General features: G+C 34.8%; 1 protein-coding gene across 13 annotated transcripts in view; it reads left to right on the top strand.

Annotated features, from left to right (window-relative positions):
* MYT1L (myelin transcription factor 1 like) overlaps positions 1 to 23,709 on the top strand; it is a 333,487-nt gene that overhangs the window by 199,953 nt on the left and 109,825 nt on the right. The gene's annotated exons all lie outside the window — the stretch shown is intronic.

Below are 23,709 nucleotides of genomic sequence, written 5' to 3'. Positions count from 1 at the left end.
GTTTATAGTTAATAATATATCAAAGTAGCATTTTGTTATACATACATACAAATGTGCTTCAAATTTATTTAGAACTCGGTATTTAAATTTGTCTTCAATGTACATGTTCAATATTGTCTTATACTTCTGTATAAGCAACACTCGTTTTCTGAATCATTTGTGCATGAATTTCTCACACAATGTTTTGAAAATTTGTTTAAGCTCAAAAATGCATTATTTTTTCTCATGTGCTGTACATTTTATTTGACGTATTTTATACAGCAGCCTCTATTGTAAAATGGCTGATGTTTTGGCCATCTGAAGAGAGAGATGTTCAAACTAGTATCAAAGGCTCCTGAAGCTATTAACGTTTTTTTCACTATTGACTTTTTCAGATTTTAAAGCACGTGTGGTGTTTATAAGACACACCACATATTTATAATATTTATAATACATATTTAGCACCAAATCAGATGACTGATTTGTAATGAGGATATTTGTTTTTAATTAATTAAATTGAAATTATACAGTTGGACTTTATGATTTCTATATGTCCCTTCCAACTGAATTCTATTCTATTCTATTCTATTCTGTTCTGTTCTGTTCTGTTCTTTTTCATTCCATTCCATTCTGTTCCATTCTATACATTTGTGGTTAAGGCATTTATTTGAAAGATGCAAAATATAAAACAGTGACATATTTGTCCACTCAGTGTTGGATGTATCATTTTTTTAACAGAAAATGAAGCTTAGGGACAAGTCAAGACAACGCAAAATTAAAACAAGAAAGCGTTGTACCTGATATTAAAATTCTTTTGAATTACATTTTAAAAATATGAAACATTAAATATTTATATTCAGATATTTTTTTCTAATCCTTTTCCCTCATAAAAATGGTAATGTTTTTGTGGTTATTTTAAGGATTTGGTTAAATTGAAGCACTGATTTAGAAGCAGCCAAAATGATTCTTCTTAAAACCGCTATTGACATCTCAAACCATGTTTACTTTTGTCCATTTTCTCCATGTAAATACAAGCTTCATCAGTAATTAATGAATAGCACCAAATCCTTCTTCACAAATTTCCTGAGCACTCAAAGTTAAATGACATGATTATAATGCCCTTTCTACTTACAAGATTGTTATCTACATGCAGCTAGCATGCAGTTTTCAGAAACAATAATTTTGAAACCAAACAGAAGGAAACTCTTTAACTTAAAAATAAATAAATAAATAAATAAATCTTATAAGTTACGCTAACTTACACCTATGTCTATGTGTTTGTGTAACATCACTCTTTTGAGGTAGGGGGAACAAATAGTTGTAAGGTTTAGAAAGATTACATGCAGTTTGGAGACATCAATTCTGTATTTGCTTTCTTGACCTTCTGGTATGTCAGTACAGGAACAGACTGAATCTCAGAGCTGTTAATTAAATGAAATTTTGGGGCGGATGCACAAAGAATAAAAATTGGAAATACATCAAAAATTCATTTTTTCTAATGACTAAGGAATTTGTATGGTTTTTAAATTGTTTTCTTGCCATGCTGATTATCAATCCATGAATCAAAATATATTTAACTAATATATGTCTTACTTAGTGTAAAACAAAATTCATTGTTGAAATTTACAGCATACCTATTTTCTGAAATAGCAATATATAATTTTTTTTAATCTTGTCCAATCAACACCTAATAATTTTAAGTTTTTGAAATAATTTTTTATGTTTTTCTTCTTTCTAATTTGCTTTTTGGCTGGGAAAGACCCTCCAACATTTCTTCCAAGGAAATCAGACTGTCTTAAAAATGTCATGTGCTGAGGGAATTGTGATGCCTAACTCAATTCCGTTTAGGCCTACAGAGCATTTTAATGAGGTTAACACCTTTCCATTCACAATATCAGACTAGCTCATTATAAGAAATGAAATGTGTTTGCTTCCACTAGATGCATTCAGAGTTCTGTAGCATTATTTTATTTATTTATTTTTATAACATCTTGAAGTCTCTGGAATTTCTGGTTTTGCTGTAGATTTGTTGTTTTGTTTTGTTTTGGTTTGGTTTGGTTTATTTTATTTTATTTTATTTTTGTCAATATAATTTTATCTTTATAATGCCAATGTGACTGTGAAAATGGTGTTCAGATACTACATTAAATTTGAAATGAAATATACAGATCCTTTCAAATTTTCAGACAGATTCAGGAGACAAGATGTTCTGGTGACAAAATATTAGGTAGAAGTTAAAGGAGAGTTTTATCATATGTTTTGTACCCCATTTAATTATAAAACAGTTGTTATTAAGGTTCACAAATCTAAACCATAATCCTGCAATGCTACGCTTAACCAGGGAAACAAGCAGAATTTATAAGCCATTGAGGTGTATCAAAGACAGGTACTAGGATAAGAAAATACTGGTAACAGCTTGTTGCATTGTTTCCATCTATTTGAATTTTTCTTTGTACCAAACTTTGCTGTAAAATTAAACTTTGCATGACAGTGAATACTTTCCTGTCAGATCTGAAGTACAGGGCTTATTTTAGCTTGCTAGATGTCAGCTAAGACGGACAGGGTGCTCTGCAGGGCAGTTTAAGACAGGTAGGATCTCTAAAATTAACTTTGAGGGAGCATGTTTCTCCAGTGACTGCATAAAAAGTTCAAAAATATTAGCATTCCAGTCTGAGTGTAAGTGCCCAAAGTTAGGTAGTATAAGAGCAGTGTCATATCTTTATTATTATTATTATTTGTATTTTAGTAATAGCTAGAAACTTGAAGTTATCATGGATCCTCTAGCAGCAGCTATGATGCCTAGATGTTAAAGATTGCGTAGTAAGATTTCAGTACCTGGAGTATGTGTTTGTAGTCACCAAGGTCAACTAGAATACCCACAGTTCATGGAGTTAAAGAAATTTATATACCTTTGTTGTGAAAAAAAAAAAAAAGAAAATAAAAAGTAAAAGATATGGGGGTGGGAGGAGTGACACATAGAAAAATGTGAAGACATGAAAAGATTTCATATCTTTTAAGTGAAAAGCAGAGGCTCTTACTGGACCATGTTCCTGACACTGCTTATTTTATTCACTTAATAGCTTTTCAGGCCCATTGTGGAGCGTAGCATAATAATGAACAGTACTCTTACACATGCAAAACTGTGTATTTTTGAAGAATAAACATGATCCAGATCCTTGAACAGTTAGTTGCGAACAACCTGTCTGGTTATATTGCAGTTAACCAAGGCACACTAGGACAGTGCTCTCAGAACCATGTTTTTGGGACATCTATCAGCTAACTCTCTGAAAAAAAATATAAATATTTGAATGTTCTTTCCTTGTGATTGGTCGGACGTTAGCCAGTTTCACTAGTAAACTTTAAAGACAAAAGGATTCATATTTTATGTATACAACTATAAATGCAAAAGTCCAACTTCTGGTCACAGTAGTGGATTTACAAAAGTATCTCTAAGATACACAGGTGAAAATTCCATAGCTACTCTAAATTAACTGAGCATAAACTATGGCCTGTATTATTTGCCAAGTAGATGTGAATGACATCTTTGGAAGTATTACTCTCTACTGTGCTGCTATGCATTTATTATTTACAACAAACAAACAAAAACAAAACAAAACAAAACAAAAGAACACACACACAAAAACAAACAAACAAACAAACAAACAAAGAAAAAACATCCTCTCTAAGGTTGTCTAAGGTTTGTCAAGTAAATAGGTATTTAGATGCATCATAAAAATTTTAACCAGATTCTATGAAAATAAATACTTATTACATGCAGTGGCCTATTTTAAAAGCATCTTAACATTGTCTTTTTTTTTTTTTTTTTTCTCAAATAACAAAAGCAATTAGATTCTGTAATGGATTAATCACTTGCTAAATATGACATGCTTCAGAATGAAACAAATTTTAACAAATAAGAGCTCCAAAAGGAACTTTAAGCTCGTAGCTTGGTACAAATATTGAATAGAAATTCAATCTAAACATAATTTTATTCTTAAACAATATGCATCAAATTTAAGTGAAGAATGAATTGTTAAGGCCAAATAAGTCTTTCTAATTTAAAACATAAATACGTATAGAGCTCTCAATATATTGTGAATTTGTTTCCTGAAAATAATAATTCAGGTAAAATAAAGCATCTTAAAGACTTCATCTGCCAAGGAATTTTGCATAACTTTTCTCCCATTCATATTGCATAAATATTATTTTTTTTGGTTTCATTAATTACTGATACAATGTCTGGCAAAAATATGCAAGCCTCAAAAGTGAGGAGGGATCTTAAAATAATGTTTGGATCTATAATGTATGAGTTGTCCCTAGCCTTATAAAATGTATTATATTTTAATTTACCACCGTTTTTTACAGCCTTTTTTTTTGTTGATTTACGAAACTGTCTGTTTCTACCTATCGCATTATACAGATAGAATTTTGATCATCTTTTAATTTTTAAGCATGAGATTTGTCACTTGATACACTTGATTTACTTAAATTTATAAACAACGTAGAATTTAGCATTGTTCTTCTGATCAGGAAAAGCCCCACACACCCTTGTATTACCTTCACATTATATACTGCAGTTAAGTCATCTATATGTATATTTTAGAATAGAGTGAGCAAAATAATTCAGACTCCCAAACTTCAAAATTAAAAGACTCAAATGTCTCTCTCTTATTAGAAAATTATTGAATTTCTCTGGCTTGTTGTGCCATGTTTCTTATTCAAATTTTTTCATTTCATATACCTTTTCACCCACCAGTTTGATTGCCATGGCTGCAGCCGTGGGTGAATAATTGCCTGTCTTCACAGGAGCATGTTCTGGAGCTAAAGTCGAGTGCTTGCTTCCTGATGTATGCCTCATTTGGATTCTGCCGACAGCCTAGGGGCTGTATTATTCATGCCTTGACAGATAGCACTCACTAAAAGCATTGGAACAGGGCCAGGTACTGGCAGAGAGATAGTGGAGCATTGCAACTTGCAACTGAGAGGAGCATCTATAATACAAAAAAGAGAAATCCTCATACCTCCCTTTTACTGGTCTCACTTTGATGGAAAATTCATTTGCATCAAAATAAAATACCCTAAAAATAAGTACATTTTTTCTAAACCACGCTTGAAAGTTTAACACAATTTTCCACATTTAATTGCAAAGCTGATTTTAATTAGTAAGGCCCTGCATGTGAAAAATGAAGATTCACTTGGGTGAGTGTAACACATTGCAGTGTCTGCTGAATGCTCTAATTAATGTATGGCTGCTGTACAACAGGGTGCACTGTGGGATATTTATGAAAAATTCTGTGCACGCAGACAGTCTATCTGTATTTTAGTTCTTGAATCCACAAGAATAAATAACTTTTCCCCTTTATTCTTTATGAGGCATCATTGTGCATGCCATCGCTCCATCCATAAACTTTATGGCACGCCTGTCCTTTTTACTATTTGTCAATGATATTATAAATCAGAAGCCAGGACATACATATTTTAACATTAATTTGATAGCAGAGCATGGCTGCATGCTGTGCAGAACCAGAGGTCCACTGATGCATTTGTGTTAAAGCCTAACCACAAAACAGTCCTTATGGTTCCTTCTTTTTTTTGATACTGTGAAAAATCATACTGAATGTTGGAAGTATAGAAAAATGCATATTCATTTCTCTCAATGCTGATCACCAACCTTTAATATAATGTTAAATAATGATAAAATGATCTACTGGATATTTACCTGAGGACAAAAAAGTACTCTGGCTCTACCTAGGCAATTTAATTCTTTCATTTATTGGTATATTTGCTAAAGATTTTGGTAAGTAGTAGTAAATACCAAGAATAATACTATAATTGTATTTTATACAACATAATTCACCATTCAGTATTTGTAGGAGATGTTAATAAATGGAGATTCACTGCTTTGTTAAATCCAGCTAAAGAGAAATAAATAAATAAACACATAAATAAATAATAAAACGAAAGAGCATAGGGATTTTTAAACAGAACACTGCAAACAATAAATAAATATGCTGACAGATAATCTATAATGTATTAGAGTTCTGTATTGGCTGCTGTCTGGATTCAGCAATATATTCTTTGTCTGATTGTCGATTAATGATTAGAAAGGTACAAAGTTGGGTCTGAAACGTCAACCGGACGTAACACCAGCAATTGGCATGTGGCTCTGCATGCTAGTGACCATTATCTACAGCTTACTACATAAAAGAACCACAGCTCAATTCCTTCTACCACCATATGGATTGGGAATAGCAATTTCAGTGGCAGCAAGTCTCTTCATGTGCCAGGAGTACTAGGGATAAAAATCAAAGGCAGAAGAGTGTTGATCCAACAGTAAAAGTAAACAGCAGATTTTGGATGACCTTTCTGCAGTGGGTCTCTAAGCTTGCATGTTGCTCAGGTGATATGCTCATTTTCTTTGAAGTGGTGGGTACTGGATTTCTCATGCAGAAATCCACTCGCAGCCACCATGTTTTCTGTGGAAAGGTCTGTATGAAAATGTTGCCATCAGCCACAAAATAGATGAATAACATGCAGAAAGTATGGGAAAGAAAAATAAATAAATACATCAAAAACAACAAAAAACACACACAGCGATAGAAGAAGATCCTGAAAGTAGCTATACATACTTTTCTTTGCCTATGGGAAATTTATTTGGTTGGCCTGCTATCTTTGCTGAGAACATTTTTTTCTCTTAGGAGAGAAATAAATTGTTTAAAGTTGAATAATTTGTGCTTTTCATAATGAAAATGAGGATCTACAGAGTCCATTCACACATGATGGGCAAGACATTTCATCTGTCTATGACTCTGTTTCCCCACTTGTAAACAGGGAGAGAATTTCAGGCATCTTAAGATGTAAAGAAAGAAGCATATATTGGGTGAAAACTCTATTTATTGAATATTTAAATAAAGACTTTTTAAGTGAGCACTGATATTAGAGGACGTCTAACCTTACATTTCAGTACTTCCCGTATCAAAAGCTTTTTCTGGATGATATAGCAAAAGTAACTGATTTGCAATGATAACAACAATTTTACATTTAGAAACAACTACAGTTTCCCTATTCCATACTTTGTGAATTACTTCTTCATATTTTGTGAATTACTACTTCATGCTTTTATGTAAAAATGTTGATTCTGAGATTTAAAAAGCTGGAAGCATCAAGACGTGTGTGTTTTAGTGATAACACAGTCATAGTTATTAGCCTTACACTACATCAGAAAAGTCTGGAGCTACACTGGACACTGGCTTTTAGCATACTGTAGAGCTGCCTACATACTTCTTATTTTAAGAGGAAATTATCTGAAATTCCTTCTTAAGAAATTATCTGAATTCTACCAAAATCCTTTAAAAAAGTGGTAGAGGAAGTCAGATATTTCTTTCAAGTATTCAGATCTTATGACATCAGACACCTTAGTATTACTCTGATGAGCAAAAGATTATAAAGAAGCTAAGAAATCAAGAAACCCACTCTAATATGAAGAAACCAGATATGAAGGTCTACGTGGATCTTCTGCATGGTCTTAATCACTAGACGTTGATAGCAGAATAGTCCGTATTGATGGACATGTAGAGTCACAAAGATGATGAAGAATCTGGAGTGTGTCACCTATGAAGAAAGGTTGAGAGAGCTGAGACTGTTTAGCCTAGAGAAGAGAAGTCTCAGGAGAGATCTCATTAATGTTTATAAATACCTAAATACCTAAAGAGAGAGTGCAAAGAGGATGGAACTACGCTCTTTTTAGTGGTGTCCAGCACCAGGACAAAGGCAATAGCCACACACTCAAATACAGGAGGTGTCATCTGAACCTGAGGAAGCACTTCTTTACTGTGTGAGTGACGTAGTACTGGCACAGTTTGCCCAGAGTGGTTGTGGAGTCTCCCTCCCTGGAGATCTTCAAAAGCCACCTGGACATGGTCTTGGGCAGCTGCTCTAGGTGTCTGGGATGGACTAGGTCCCCCCCAGGGGTCTCTTCCAACTTCAACCATTCCTTGAATCTGTGAAAAAGGACAGAAATGAGGCATAAAAGAGTAAAGAAGTGAGAAAATAAAAACGAACTGGTAGGAAAAAGACAATAAAGAATAGTTGTTGGTTGTTGGATATTTTTTTTTCCTAAAATAAACTGTGATGTGTCTTTAAAGACTTTCATTGAAGTTCTTCAATAAGTTGAGACAGTTCTTTCAAAGACATCACTTCTTATTAGTGGTTGGTGTGAAGTCCTGCTTCTAGTCGTGTCAGCTCAGGACAGGGAAAGGAGAGGTACTCCTGAGATATCTTTGATGACAATAATAAAACTAAATAAATATATCCACTGTAGAGAATCAAATGCCCAGGGGTTAAATACCTCCTGAATACATCTTTAGCACTATACAGTTTAGGACACTCTAGAATATAACTTTAACCAGATGACTAGACCTACCGAATTAGTCTCCTGGTTATTCACCTGAATCACCTTTCCAAGAAAATTTTGATGTACACTGATTACATGAAAAGAGATTGCAGAATCTAATGCCTTTTTGTTATTTGCAGGGATCAGCAGTGCCACACTTTAAGTACACTTTGTATCCTTGTGAAGCAGTGTAATGTCTAAGAGGAAATACTCCTGAGAAAGAAGTTAGGCCTGTGCTTTAAACTAAGTTCAATTTATGATAAAATTGTCATCCTCATAATGTCTCCATGAGAAAATCTTACCCATGTTTGGTAAACAAGAAATAGGCATTCAGAATAAAGGCTAAAGCTAAGAGCTACAGCTAAAAGCTGTCAGGAATTTGGCTTCTCCTTCAAGTCACCCAGTGGTGACCCTCAAAAATGGACCCTCAAAATCTGCTTCTGATTTTGTGCCTAACTCTGAAGTCAAAGTAGACTTGTATAGAACTATACTGTAAACATTAATCTTCATCAAATTTCAGATATTCTTCTAGGAAGCATTTATTTGGGCACCCTGGTAACTATCTTGTATTAAATCCATAACAATTATTACATCTCTAATATCTTATCTTCTGGTTTCAATGTAGCAAGTATTTTTGAAGTCTTCCAATTTGCGATCTGTACAAGCATAGCACTCGCACACTATTTTATGATTTGTCAATAGAAGTTAGAATATATATCTCCCAACTTCTGGGAACTTCTGTTGACTATAAAGAAGTTAATATATCAGGATGTTTTTTTGCTCTCTTTTCTTGATCTGTTTTTGGTTTATGGACAATAATATATGCTAAGGGAAGAGGGAAGGAATTCTGTCACTCTGAAGATAGAGTTACAGACAGACTCTCTGGATAGACTCTGGAAACTCTGATTCCAGACCCGATATTAGCACTTCATATAAAAGACACATTTGTTTTAGAGAGGAACAGAATGCAGTCTTGACAAGATAGCAAAGAACATGTAAATGTTGTCTTTTGCATGAAGTATTAGCAAAGTGCACACTCTAAACCCAGATTATTGTAAAATCTCCTGAGTAAGCACTCTTCTTTGACATGTAGAATGAAGTTTCAGTTACCACTGGCAAAAGAGTGAAAACTGAAAAAAATGAAAACAAATTTCTCACATATTAAAGCTGGAATCGTGATTCCTCCTCTGATCATCTCATAATGAAAATTCATCTGAATTCACCTCTGTTTCTGTAAGGAAAAAGCCTTAAGGTACTTAATTCTGTGAGTGGAAATCCCCCAGTTCGGGAAGTAGATTCCTCCATTCCAGATTGCAGCATCTAAATTCTGGTGGGTGTTAAGTGCTTACATTTCCCTAGGTATTAGGACAGGAGCAGACGTACCTCACTTGGATGTTAAAATTCTGCTGTGCAGCTCTGCATAAAAACTGAAAGCTGTAATGCATTCATTCCCTTGATAAACCAGCAGTTCGTGACTTTTTGCTACCACATGAGAAATCTGCATCACAGTAGGAAGTTGAGTCATGCCTCTGAATTCCACTCCAGCGCTTTTTACTTTAGACCATGCAACTTATGTTAAAAGTTCATTTATACAAAGATTAGCAAATGATTATTTGTTATTGAGTATGGGCAGTGACAATAAGAATAATGTGCTAGAATTACTGATGTGCTGTATAATGTAGGTCTTGCACAGTCATGTTTTATTCTAAGATAATCAATTAGGATTAATAGTTTCTTGGCTCTTAATAACCTTAAGGACTATTTCAGTAGAAATGGACAAACAGACATCTCCAAGAATACTCTCTCTGACGTGAGTCTTATGGGGGGAGGTTGAAATCTATGTCTCAGAGAATTCTCTAGATACCCCTTACTTTGTAAAGGGAGGTAGCAGATAAAAAGTCCCAACTAGTAGATGGATGACTGTTCTGCAGCCCATTTATTACAATAACTGTATTTTATTCTTACAAAGCTTTTTGAACTGCTAATTTCAAAACAATTCACAAATGTTAACACAGGAGCCTCAGTGCATTTTGTGATGACACTTAAGTGTGCTGTTTCAAATGACACTAAAGGTCATATTGCTTATGATGTTGTAATACATTTGCAATAACACATTGAGTCACAAGACTGGTCATAGAAACTTTTTACCAGTGCACAGTTATACTACATAACAGTTTGAAATGGGGAAAAATGGGAAAACAAAACAAAGAGAAAAGATTCACTATATCTCTGAAAATAATTCTGACAATGTAATTGCATGACTTTATTTCAACAAAAGGTTTGAAATTAACATTTCTGGTTATTAAAACAGATACACTTATCTCTCCTTTTTAATTACATATGATATAAGATATTACTAGCCTGACAGTCTTCTGTCCCTTCCACAATGGCGAGCTAAAAATTTGTTTTAGTGCTACTGGCAAGGAAAGCATATTTCTGAGTCATAGGACTGTCTCTTCAGCACCTTGGTGTTCCTTGAAAATACTGACATACTCAGAACTGACGTGCCCTGGCTTTGCTTAACTTAACTTCACAGAGAAAGATGGACTCAGAAACTGAGTCAGAATTATAAAACAAATATAATATCAGAAAGAATGCAAATAAATTCTGATTACTGTGTTAACTTCATATGTTAGTATTCAGCCTTGCTGCTTCCGGTTATTAAAAGGATGTAGGAGGAAAGACTGAACTGTTAAAATGGCATTGACTAGAAATTGAACCACTTGTTTAAAAGGTCAGAATTTAAGCAGAACTATACCATAGATAAAACATTCAGCATTTTCTGTCTACTATGATTTTAACTTATCAGTGAAAATTATAGTTGTCAGATTTAAAAATCACAGCCTATTGGACAGCTTTGGCAGAACCACATCAGAAATATCATGGTTAATTTAGATTTGCTAATAGACTTATCTTTTTTCACTTTTTATGTACACTATGGATTAAACCGATCTTTTATGTAAGCAAGAATGGAATTTCATTCCTCTTATACTAAGGCACACTTAGTCTAGTTTATGATTATGTTGCTCTAGAAGTCTGTAAAAACAAGAACTCCCCAGGAAGACAAAAATTTCTTGGTTGTCCTGAAAAAACAGAACTAGTATCAACCTCACTATTTTTTAACCTATAGTGAAATTTACAATTATCTCATTCAGAGACAAAAGATTTACCTATTGGTTATGTTACAGTATACCTTTTCACAGTAACAAAGAATTTGAAGTGACATATTATCCATGTACATACAGAACCACAGCATCACAGAATAGTTGAGGTTGGAAGGGACGTCTGGATGTCAACTGGTCCAACCCCCTGCTCACGTAGGGACAGCCGGAGTATGTCACTCAGGACCATGTCCAGGCAGCTTTTGAAGATCTCCAAGAAGAAAGCTTATCCCTTCCTTCAAAACCCTCTGGGTATTATGGGCACTAAAACATTTTCTGACACCTGCATCACCTTCCATTTAGAACACTTACCTGTTAATTACAGAATGAGAGAAAAAAAGTTTTCCACTATTAAATTTCTGCATCTGATTTCACAAAAAGCAACTCAACATCAAAACCACAAGCTTCTACAGCACCACTTACATAGACCTTATATACTGAAATGTAAGAGAAAGATCCTCAAAAATTCTGAGTCTGCAGTTGATCAAGCTTGTAATAGAAAACCTATTTACATGTATGTATGCCCAGAGGTGCAGCCAGCTTAGGAGAGCTGTGCTGCTCGGTGTTTTTAACATGCCAGAACATTTGAGATATGCATACTACATCTATCTACAGCAGCATCTTCTGATCCTGTAGAGGTAGTAGGCTATGTGTGGTCACACTAACAAGCAGGGGACAACACTGATTATAGATAGCATAGCAGTCACATCCCCTTGCTGGACCAGCAATGAGAATGCTACATCAGGAAACAAGATACTCTGTCACTTTCTCTATCAACCTGAGTGGACCGAAGCACAATGTTAATTCCCAAGCCAGAGTCATTACCAAAAGGACAACAGATGACAACTGGCTTGGATCAGGCTGCTTTCTGCCCCTTCTGCAGGCAGGAAGGAGTACAATGTTTTCTAGGAGAACAGAGAAAGAGAGAGAAAGCTAGCTTAATGATTAAAGACTCCTCTTGAGGGGCCAGATTTGGAGCTGTAGCAGGTTAATTGACTTCCAAAAAATAAATAAAATAAAATAAAATAAAATAAAATAAAATAAAATAAAATAAAATAAAAACAACCTGCGTTGTAAAAAAAACAGGCAGAAAACAGTACTGCACTGTCTGTATCTAAACACACAGCAATAAAGTAGCATCCATACTACAGACATGATTTGTGTAGCTGCATTGGAATTTGCCTTTCCGGATTATGAGTCACATTTTCAAAATGATGCCTAAGTAGGAATTGCAAGTAGATCTATGTCAACAAGAGACAGAGAAGTGATTTCAAAAATATTCATTCCATGGTGCTTTATATTTCTTAGCATAGATATACCACAGTCTGCATGCTAGCTATAGTGACTCCCATGCTTATGTATCTATATATTCTCATTGGAGAATTTATTCACTAAGGAACTTAGTCATCTAAACTCAAGCGCTTTAAAGTTAAGTGTGATGACATTTAATTTTACCACAACTACTCCCATTATAGAACTGTGCCCCAAATTATATAGGGACCATTTTTAAAAGTGACTAACAAATTGCTAACTGCCTTTCAATGAGACATAAGCTTTAAACATCAAATGCATCAAACTATTCAAAAAATTAGAAGTAATCATTGGAGTGGTATATATTTTCTAAGAACATGCCTTTTATCTCTTAAAACTGAAAAATCAGCTTCCTTTCCTGCCATCTTCCTGTTACATTTGTACTTCCAGACATTTCCCCTTTCTTTTTTCACTCTCTGATCCTTGCTGCCTTTCCTGTCTGTGCATCTTTAAAACTGAGCAGCTGAACCTCAGAGAGGGATAACTGCCGCATTTCCCTATGAAATCTAGCCATAGGAGGTATATTGGCAGCAGATTTTCAATGGAAACTGCCATTTCCACCCACAACCCAGCTGCCACATTTAAATCATGCTGTGTGGGGCTTCCACTCCCTTGGGAGGCTATTTTCATTTTCCTTCAGAGACTTTTCTACAGTCTAATAGAACTCAATGTCAGCTATAATAAGTAACATTATATACTGTAGTATTTTTTATTTTTTTTTAAATCGTGATATGAGTCAAGTTGGAGCCTCACTACCCTGGACTGGAATGCAATGGAATTTAAATAGATTTATTTTTTTTTGGCCTCAGCTGACATCCTTCCTTTCATCACATATATGAAAAAAGGCCAGATTAAGGGAAGGCCATTTAGGCCCTTCTAGGCATCTTGCTTTTGGAGTCATGTGATTAAGCCAATAGGTAAGCTTTCATTTTTTAGAACAGAGTATTTCTATTTTTTCTAGTCATTATTAAACCTTGAGGGGAAAATAAATAAATAAATAAAAATGAACTGAGCTTAAGAGAGACAGTTTTGCCCCTTGAGTTTGCCAATCGCACAAGCCAATTCCTCTAGGACAGGTGACCTTGTATAGTAGTGGAAATACTACCTGCAGGTAGTATCAGGAGTTCCCCGATACTACAACAGTGCAACCACCATGTGTTTCAAAAGGAGACTAGTCTCGTAGGTTATCAGCACAAGCAAATATATCTCTTTCAAGCTGTAAGTCAGGGGTGGGGGGAGCAGAGGGAGTGCAATAACATCCTCTCTGAGGATGTAATAATACTCTCCAATGCCTACTTTGCACAGGGTAGAAAAGCTTAACCCATTATATTTGTGTCTCTTGAGGTATATGTCCCATTACTGCAACACTGAGCTAAAGTTAGGACAGGACAACTGTGTGGGTTGCATTACTCTAATGTAACTCTAACAGAAACTGTTAATAGGGACTGTTGAAAAGTACGTAATACTAAAATAGCTGTATCCAAGAGGCCTACAAGATAGTACAGCAATTACCATAAAGTCTTGGTTACAAGTTTGTGTTTATAACCTTGCACACAGTAGTAAGCAGAAAGGCACAATGGCTAGTATCAAAATTTTGTCCTAGAAAGCTCAAGCAGGTATAATGATAAAGGTATTTTAGAAATTCTCTTTATGCTAAACAGATTTTTATGTGAATTAATTAATTTATTTATTTAATTAATTTATTTATTTGGTTTAGAGCCCACCAAGAAAGAAAGCACCTTTAAAGATAATGTAGAGGGTAAACTTCTAGCTTCCTCATAATCACATGTTTTCTAAATGCATATTAATGATGATGAACATTTTTACAAAGAGACTAATTTTAGCTGCAGCTCCATAATGCATAAAGTACAGGGAATGCTGTCATTTCTATTCTGTCTTAGAATAATCATGTTTTCTCTGTACTACAGAAAGGCACATTCTTTTTTCTTTTCCAAAATAGGGAGATTTAAACATCTCAATCCTCTAACAACCAGAATTTAGAATATTTCACACTTGGATGACTCCTAACCAACCATGCAATACAAAGAGCAGTGTCCTGTAGCTTGTGTTGGAAGTGAGAATCCGGTACATAAGCGCTGAAGTGGCTGCAGCTTGTATCATTTTGTTTTTGTCATTTTTTTTTATGTTATTTCAGATGTTTACTGATGACAGTCCCATTCTTGCATTAGAAGACTGGTCCACAGTATTATTATTTTCATTGTCTGTATTCCTTAGCTGTTAGCTTTTTGGATCAAGTAAGATACTTATTGCTATAGTTACGGGAAAATTGGTGTATCCTCTTTCTTAATTCTCTGCCATATATCTTTCTTAGTTAAAATTAAGTTGGGAGCTAGTGCTATTGTATATTCATGTAGAGATAACAGAACAAGTATTCATGATAGAAATCAGTAGCTGATAGTCTCATTATAGTAGCCTTACATTAGAGATGCAGTAAATGACAGCATACCCTGTTACTCAATACTTAAGTACATGCTAGAATGATAGTTTGACCTGCTGTGTTGTTGTTAAATATGATCTATCGAGTCTGTGTCTACGGGTGTTGATTGTACTAATGTGTATCTAGCCGTGTTGTTAAATGATTGACAGTATAACAACATGAATCGCCTTTGATTTCCAACAGTTTATTCCCCTTGAATTTTGAATGCTTGAACTGAGCATGCTGAATATCTTAAAACCAATTGCTTTTAACATTTTGGAATAGAAATGTTTCATATTATGTCCAAGGCTCAAACATCATGACTATGCAAAGATCTGTTGTAACAGATAGATGCAGTCTTGTAGTATTTTCTAACTCTTTCAGATTGGTGAAAGATTGATTCTGAACTTTTCCCATATTACAACACCACATTATCATGAAAAGAAAAAAAAAAAGAATGGGAAACTGTTTTGCCCTCTATCTGTAAACAGAATTGTCATTACCGCTGAGGTTGAAAATATAAGATGCACACAAATCAGGACATCTTAGCAGCTCTGCATAGTGCTTTGATTTAGCTCAAAGTAGGCAATCTCATTTTTATCTGTTTGTAGAAAAACAGAGGTTTTTCCTTCCTGATGTTTTTATTCTAGTTCAGATTTCTGAAATAAACATAAAATAAAGTTTACAATTTGACATTAGTGCAGAAACCAGTGTTCTTTCATTTAGTGCAGAAATTGTCAATGGATTTGCATGTTTCAATTCTTACATATCTGGGTTATATTTAAATAAACATCAGAGTGTTCAGAATCAATAGCAACTTAGAAAAACTTGATTATCTGCATTTCACCTAAAGAATCAATATGAGTCATTAAACTTGTTCTCTTTGGATTATCCTAGTCTCTCTGGTCATTCCCTGTATTCAAGCAATGGCAATGGCAATAAGAAGTAGTCTCTTGTGACTTTTGGCTCTTACACACAGTTGGGTATTTGCCATTCTAAGATTTGTACAGCTACAAATTTGTTTGACATTAGATCAGGCAGATATTTTTTGAAAGAAAGACAAGATATAGGGAGGAGAATTATTCATGTTGTTATATGGCAGCTGTGTGAAGGAAGTAGGCTGAATTTTGTTTTTCTCTTTATTAAAATATTGTAGTGCTTGTTTATAAAATCTGCTAAGTACTATATTTGTTAGGGATGGACATACAGCTTTTAAAATAATGAGAGGATCTAATGGGATGATTTCTGTCATATGTCAGATTCCTCAGTGGTAGAAATGTAAGCTAAATCACCATTAACTCCCTTTATTTTCAGTGGCAAGAGATAGGCAAAGTGTCTAAAAAAAGTGAGATGAATTGTCTCCCAAGAGATTCCAGCTTCTCTGCATTGACTACAAAGGAAACTTAACATGACATGTATAGACTTCAGTTTTAGAATCCTAGGGGTAGGTTACATCCATGACATCATAAGTCATGGGGCAATCAGATATTATATTGATTTATTTACATAAATACTTTTGAATAATCTGCAACTGCAGGGCATGTACTTTGCTAACCTGTGCTGCCACTTAGGCTTTCAGTCTTATGATTTGTTACATTTGTTTTTCACATCTTGCTTTAAATGAGCTCTCCAGGGCTGAGATTTTTCCAGTGTATTTGTACAACACCATTACTGTGCCTTATTTTTCTTCACTGAACACCTATGGGATTCAACTAATTAAATAAACCTATTGTTTAAATGGGTCAATTACCACAAAACCAAAAGTTTCATTTCAGTTGTCAAGTCCCAAGAGCAGAGATACTTTGGTGATGGGTAAAATGATGTATCTGGAGGCTAAATGAGCCACTAAGTTTGCCACTGTTCATCATGGAGTTTCAGTGAATTAGAGTGGGAAGGTGCCGAACATCTAAGATGCATAGGATCCAGTTAAAGATCTTCATGTAGACTTAAGTTACTGTGTCTGTATTGACTACATCAAAGATAGCCTTCTTTGTTTTGTTTAAAAACGCCTACTTCAATATTAGAATTTCCTAAAACAAAAAACAAACAAACAAACAAACAAACACTTAAAATCAAACTTGGGGCTCCATTAATTCATTTCACTTTTGTCCTGTGATTCTATGTTCCTGTTGATACTCCCAGGCAATTTTTGTAATGTTGTTTTTTAAAAATACTAATTATTCTTTAGTACTTAGTTAGTTAAATTATGCTATACACATGAGTAGATCTGTGGTATATTTGTGGCTACTTATATGCTTAAAAATGCTCTGAGGTGCAAAATGATTGATTTGCCTTTTAGAGCTCTGTGAAGTAAATATAACATCTGGTACCTTTACATTTGAGATCCAGCATGCTTCTGGATGCTTCCATAATATTTCTTACTGCTCAGTAATGGAGTACACAAATATTTGAAATTCAAGAAGGATAAAGGGGATAATCAAATTCTCTACATTTCACCATTCATATTGGTCATGCTCATACCTGTTCAGGTCTATTAATAATTTTCACTTAACTGCAATACTATTATATACACACCTAATCTGTACAACTAAAGATGTAGTGTTTTGACACTTCATACATAGAAAACTTTTTTTGTCTTTAATAATCTGATTTATTGAACCAGAAGCAGAAGCTCATAGGAAAGTTTGAAACACAGCAAAGCTGCAGAGATGAGATTACCATATTTTAAATTTCATTTTTAACTTTTTATTACAGTTTAAATAGATAAAAATATATTAATGTGGTCCCACTTTTAGGAAAATATTCAAGCATTTAAAATGTGGATGGGAACACAGATTTTCAAAATACTGACTCTGGATTTGTGCCTGACTCCCACTGAAAAGATAGGGGTGAGGGCAGTCATTCTGTAAGCAGTATTAGATGTTATGGTGCTTGCTAGTGCAATGATTGCAAGAAGCATGCCTGATTCTGGAACAGTATTCAAGGCTCTGGCTCAGTTGCCAGCAGGTTCCTGGAAAGCAGATTAAGGTAAACTACTCTTCTAGGTTGGGATTCCTAATAGGCAGGGTACAAAGAATTTTAATCCAGCCAGTTGGAAGTACTAAAACCAATGTCCTAACTCTGTTTTATAATCTGCAATTAGCCATCTCTGTGAAATAATGACTCAAAAAAAGAACGTCCTTCTTGAACTTTGATTTGTTGCTTTTCCTTTTTCTCTTATGTAGCTTAGTGGTTAATGTGTTGGACAAAGTTCTTTACCCTTCCCAGCCTGGGAAGATTTGAATCAATACCTCCCATGTTCCATGACAGTACTTGGGCACTATGCTGGACATCTCTGGGGTAGAGAAGTCTTCTGATCAGTACAGCCTAGAAAGCAAAAGTAATTTCCCAGAAGGAAGTTTGACTCTACAGTCTGTTACCACTGTCCACTGAGTTTGCTGCTCATGCCTGTAGTAATTTGGCATACTTTAAGCAATCAGTTGTTCAAATGGGAAAGGAAAATTGTCCTCAGCTGACAGATTTTATTCTCACAATTGAGTAGGCAAATTGCTAGACTGGAGTAAATCTCTTTCTCTGAATTTATGATACTTTCAATCCTATCAGTTCAGTGGTCCAGCTTCAATGACAGTGCTACCATTTCTTCCTTAGAATAGCACATGGTCTGCTGGGAAGGGCATCCTCCTGGAGTGCAGGGAGTGTATGTTCAAGCCATAGGTGTTCGTGGAGTCTAAATACCTTATTTTCTTGTCTACTGGTAACAACTGATAGTATAAGTCCTTTAAAGCCAAAGGTAGTCACTGCTTTGAGAGTGATTTAAAGTTTTATGCAAATTAATTAGCTTTGCTCATTCTTTGAAGACTTGTTAGAACAATTATCTGCAAAATTCCTATTTTCTGTATACCCTAAAATACTTCATCTGCAGGTATGGATTTGAAAGCTATATAGACCAAACCAAAAATAATACTTATGGCATTCAGTAGGATATGTTTAAGTGCTTTGGGAACTTTCTGCCTGTAACGTTATGGTGAAGTCTGCTTCCAGACTCTTCCTAATTTCCTATCCTCAATTGTATACAATTCCACCTCAGTACCAATTCCTATGCTTAAGTGGTTTATTAAATGTTTTTTGATAACCTTAGTCTACTTATGTCTATAGTACATTTTTAGGTTATGCTTTACATTAAAATAAATTCTGATGTGAAATAAATAAATAAATAAATAAATGAGTGGCAGCACTGTTTCTGGAGTTACTTTTTAGCTTAAAAAAAAAAAAAAAAAAAATCTAAGCTTTTTCAAATTACTAAATCAGTAAAAAAAAAAAAAAAAAAAGAGAAAAAAATGAGAAAGAAAAAAAAAAAAAGAATCCTCTAAAATACAGTGTTATTCTGATTTAGGACATAATATTGCCATCATCTTATTTTCTTGAGTTAGGTATTATAGTACAAGACTTCTGAAATAGGAGATTCAATAGAAAAGAGATACAAATGTAAAAAGAAGACTGGTAAACGTGATAAATAGTAATCACTTTATCTAAATTAGGTACTTAAAGTTGACTGAATTATTACTTGTCACATATTCTCCCTTTATAATCCATATAGGGAAACAGACACTCTAAGTGGAAAGTTTCCTCCAGATATAGATGTCATGTCCCACTTTTCATATGTGAGGTACGATATCATTTAGAGAATATAAATCAATAATTTGATTGAGAAAATTTCCTATATTTCTCTGATTCTATACAATTATAGTTAGAGATGTTTAATTGTTATAGTTTATAAATAGTAATCATACTAATTATGTTGCGAATTAGAACTAAATTAGTAAAACATTACATTAACAATCAAGTTCAACTCTGAAAGAAATATGCATTTTCTGATGAAGAATCCTCCTAAATGTAAGAGTGAGTGACACCAAATGTTTTTTAATGAAGAAAAAAAAAATATTGAGAGTTAAAAACATACCATAAATCATCTTCTAACTAAGGAATATAAATTTGTATATTATGTCTTCAATTTCTTCAGTTATTAATGTCTATATGTCCTCTTGGAGCTTATCACTATGAAAGTCAACAATGTTCTTTCCACAAGAATTATTCATGATAGATTTCAAAAAACTCAGATGACTTAGACATACATTCAAGAAGTGTGGAATATTCAAAAGTGTATTTCAGGAAACCCAAATATATATTGCACTGAAAGCCATGAGAACTGAAGCTTAAGGGGAAAATAAGACAAACATAGCTGACCAGGGAAATACTGTGAGCAATAAAGGAATGGATAAAGGCATACATGACAGATAAATCAATGAGGTCATTGTATGAGCAGGGATGAACAAGTCTCAAATATAAGCAAATAAGGGAATGATCACAAACGACAAAATTGAAAATTGCAGGAGCTATAAGGAAAACAATAACAGATTTTACAAATATATGAAGAACAAGAGGTCAATGAGAGAGACTGTAGTCTCTGTATGTGATTGTGAGGGGAAGTCAGTGACTGATGAAGGGAAGCTGAAGACTGCTGGGAAGCTGAACATTTCCTTTCCCTCGACATGCTTACCAGAGGGAAAATGCCAGAAACAGAGAAGTGTCCTGGAGGCAGAATCTGAAAAATTAATGAAACAAAAGCTGATAGCAGAACAGGTTAAAAAAAAGAAAAAGAAAATAGGACAGCTAAATAGTAGGTTCTAAGTTTGGTGTCCTGTTTCCCAGGCTTCTGAAAGACTTCAATAATATGTTTTTTTCAACAGACTCTGAGGTCTATAATATATGAGGTAAATATGAGGTATATGAAGTTTATAGCTGAAGAGAAGGGCTCCAGTGCAAGACAGTATTTTAAAGGTTTTATGAGAATAATACAGGCAATGGTAGCTTTATAAACTATAAATCCAAGCACAGAAAAAAAAAAAAAAAAATCAGGACTGTAGACAAAATAGGCAGCAGAATTGGGAACTAATTGGGAAAGAGTTTACAAAAGCTGAGTCATAATTAACTAATATAAGTGATTTCCTTGGAAAAGACAATGAGAATAGATGATTGAAAAGCTAAAGTCAAATTCACAACTTTATTTGAATATCTATGTTACAAGTAGTTATTTAATTAGATTTATTAAAGTAGTAAACCAGACCAAGTAGCTAACCAGTGTTGATTTCCACTGCTGTTTATGCCCAGGTCTGAATCCTGAGTAATGTCTTTGATTCTCACATACTTTATAAAATATTGTACACAAAAGCATAAAGCTGTAAAAAGAGATAACAGATGACCACAACTGGTAATGTCAACTTCTTTCTACTTTTGACCAATTATTCATATTCTAAGAGCCATAGAATAGTATTTAGATGCAAAAATTAAGCACTTCAAATCAAAGCAGATGGAGTTACCCTACCATCTTCTTCCGCAGTCCCCAAACTAATGAAATTTTAAAGGGCGCTATTTGGGGCCACTGCTAGATGAACAGTTTTCACAGTTTAATGACCTTAGTCAAAGAATGTGGTAGGCTGGGACTAGTGTTCTGGCTTTAATGTGACAGAATTTAAGTTTGCATCATCTCCAATGGTCAAATGTTTTCACACCTAAGAATCTACTTCTGCACTTTAGCCTTGACAATTTTATCTCAGAGCTGCCTAAAGTGTCATCAGCACCTCTTATTATGATATGCTGGAAGAACTGACTGAATAGTACAATGGTACAGCTCAAAAGATTGGAGTGAATGAGACTACATCTGGCTTGTGAACACACTAGGGGTGTTCACCAGCTCTCAGTGTTAGGGCCAGTTCTGTTCAATGTTTTTATCAATGATCTGGATGCAGGAATTGAAAGCATATTTAGTAAATTTGTTGAAAATAATGAACTGTGAAGTGCTGTTGACTGTCTTGAGGGAGAAGAGGTTTTGCAGAGTGACCTAGGTAGGCTGGAGCTTTGGGCCATCAGCAACAGCATGAAATTCAACAAGAACAACTGCTGGCTTCTGCACTTGGGACTGAGTAATGCTGGACACAGTTACACACTGGGAGATGAGTGGCTGGAGAGTAGCCCTGACAAAAGAGGAATCTTGGCATGACAATTAACAGTAGGCTCAACATGAGACAGTAACATGCTGTGGGGGCCAGGAGGACAAACTGTATTCTGGGGTGCATTAACACAGCATAACTAGCCAGTCAAAAGGCAATTCTACTATATTTAGTGTTGGTGAGGCCTCCCTTTGAATATTGTGTTCAGTCCTATAAAAAGGATGTTGAGGTCCTTGAAAATGTCCAGAGGGTAACAAAACTGGTAAAAGAACCGGAAGGCATGTCCTATGAAGAGTGACTGGGGTCACCTGCTTTTTTTAGTCTGAAGGTTGAGGGGTGACCTCATTGCTCTCTGCAGAAAGAGAAAGAAAGTGAGAAAGAAAGAGAGAAAGAGAGAAAGAGAGAAAGAGAGAAAGAGAGAAAGAGAGAAAGAGAGAAAGAGAGAGAGAAAGAGAGAGAGAAAGAGAGAGAGAGAAAGAGAGAGAGAAAGAGAGACAGAGAGAAAGAAAGAGAGAAAGAAAGAGAGAAAGAAAGAGAGAAAGAAAGAGAGGAAAGAAAGAAAGAAAGAAAGAAAGAAAGAAAGAAAGAAAGAAAGAAAGAAAGAAAGAAAGAAAGAAAGAAAGAAAGAAAGAAAGAAAGAAAGAAAGAAAAGGAAGGAAGGAAGGAAGGAAGGAAGGAAGGAAGGAAGGAAGGAAGGAAGGAAGGAAGGAAGGAAGGAAGGAAGGAAGGAAGGAAGAGAAAGAAAGAAAAAGAAAGAAAGAAAGAAAGAAAGAAAGAAAGAAAGAAAGAAAGAAAGAAAGAAAGAAAGAAAGAAAGAAAGAAAGAAAGAAAGAAAGAAAGAAAGAAAGAAAGAAAGAAAGAAAGAAAGAAAGAAAGAAAGAAAGAAAAGCTTCCCAGGTTTAGGACACAACAGCAGTAAGGGTTTGAGATTTTGTTTGCTTACTGTGTATCAGACAGATTCTTGGAGCTCTTCTTTTAGAAAGGGGTGTTCTTCCCCAGGATATGCTCCAACCTGCTGGTTGGAGCTTGTTCCTAGGATCTGGAACGTGTATGAGGTCTATTCCCCTTCTAGCCAACACCATTAGTCCTGAACTTCTGTGTTGATTTCTGGAAACTATGTATCATCAGTGCTACTACCTTGACTGGCTGCCATGTGCCCACCAAGCTGCTCTCTCACTCCACCTCTTTAACAAGATGGGGAGAAAATATAATGAAAAAAATCATGGGTCAAGATGAGGTCAGGGGGATCGTTCTCCAGTTACCATCATGGGAAAAACTGACTTGATTTAAGGAAGATTATTTATTGCCAATTAATAACAGAGAAGGAGAGTAAGAAACAAAGACAAAATGAAAACACCTTCACCACGTCTTCCCAGGCTCAAATTCATTCCTTCTCTCCTTACCTGCTTTGCATCACTGGGGGGTGGGGAATGGGGTCGATGTCAGCACTTATTCTCTGCC

The sequence above is a fragment of the Aythya fuligula genome, chromosome 3 (genome assembly GCF_009819795.1).
Source record: "Aythya fuligula isolate bAytFul2 chromosome 3, bAytFul2.pri, whole genome shotgun sequence".
Lineage (NCBI taxonomy): Eukaryota > Metazoa > Chordata > Aves > Anseriformes > Anatidae > Aythya > Aythya fuligula.
The sequence above is the reverse complement of the archived record's forward strand: the minus strand, read 5'-3'. Positions and strand labels throughout refer to the sequence as shown.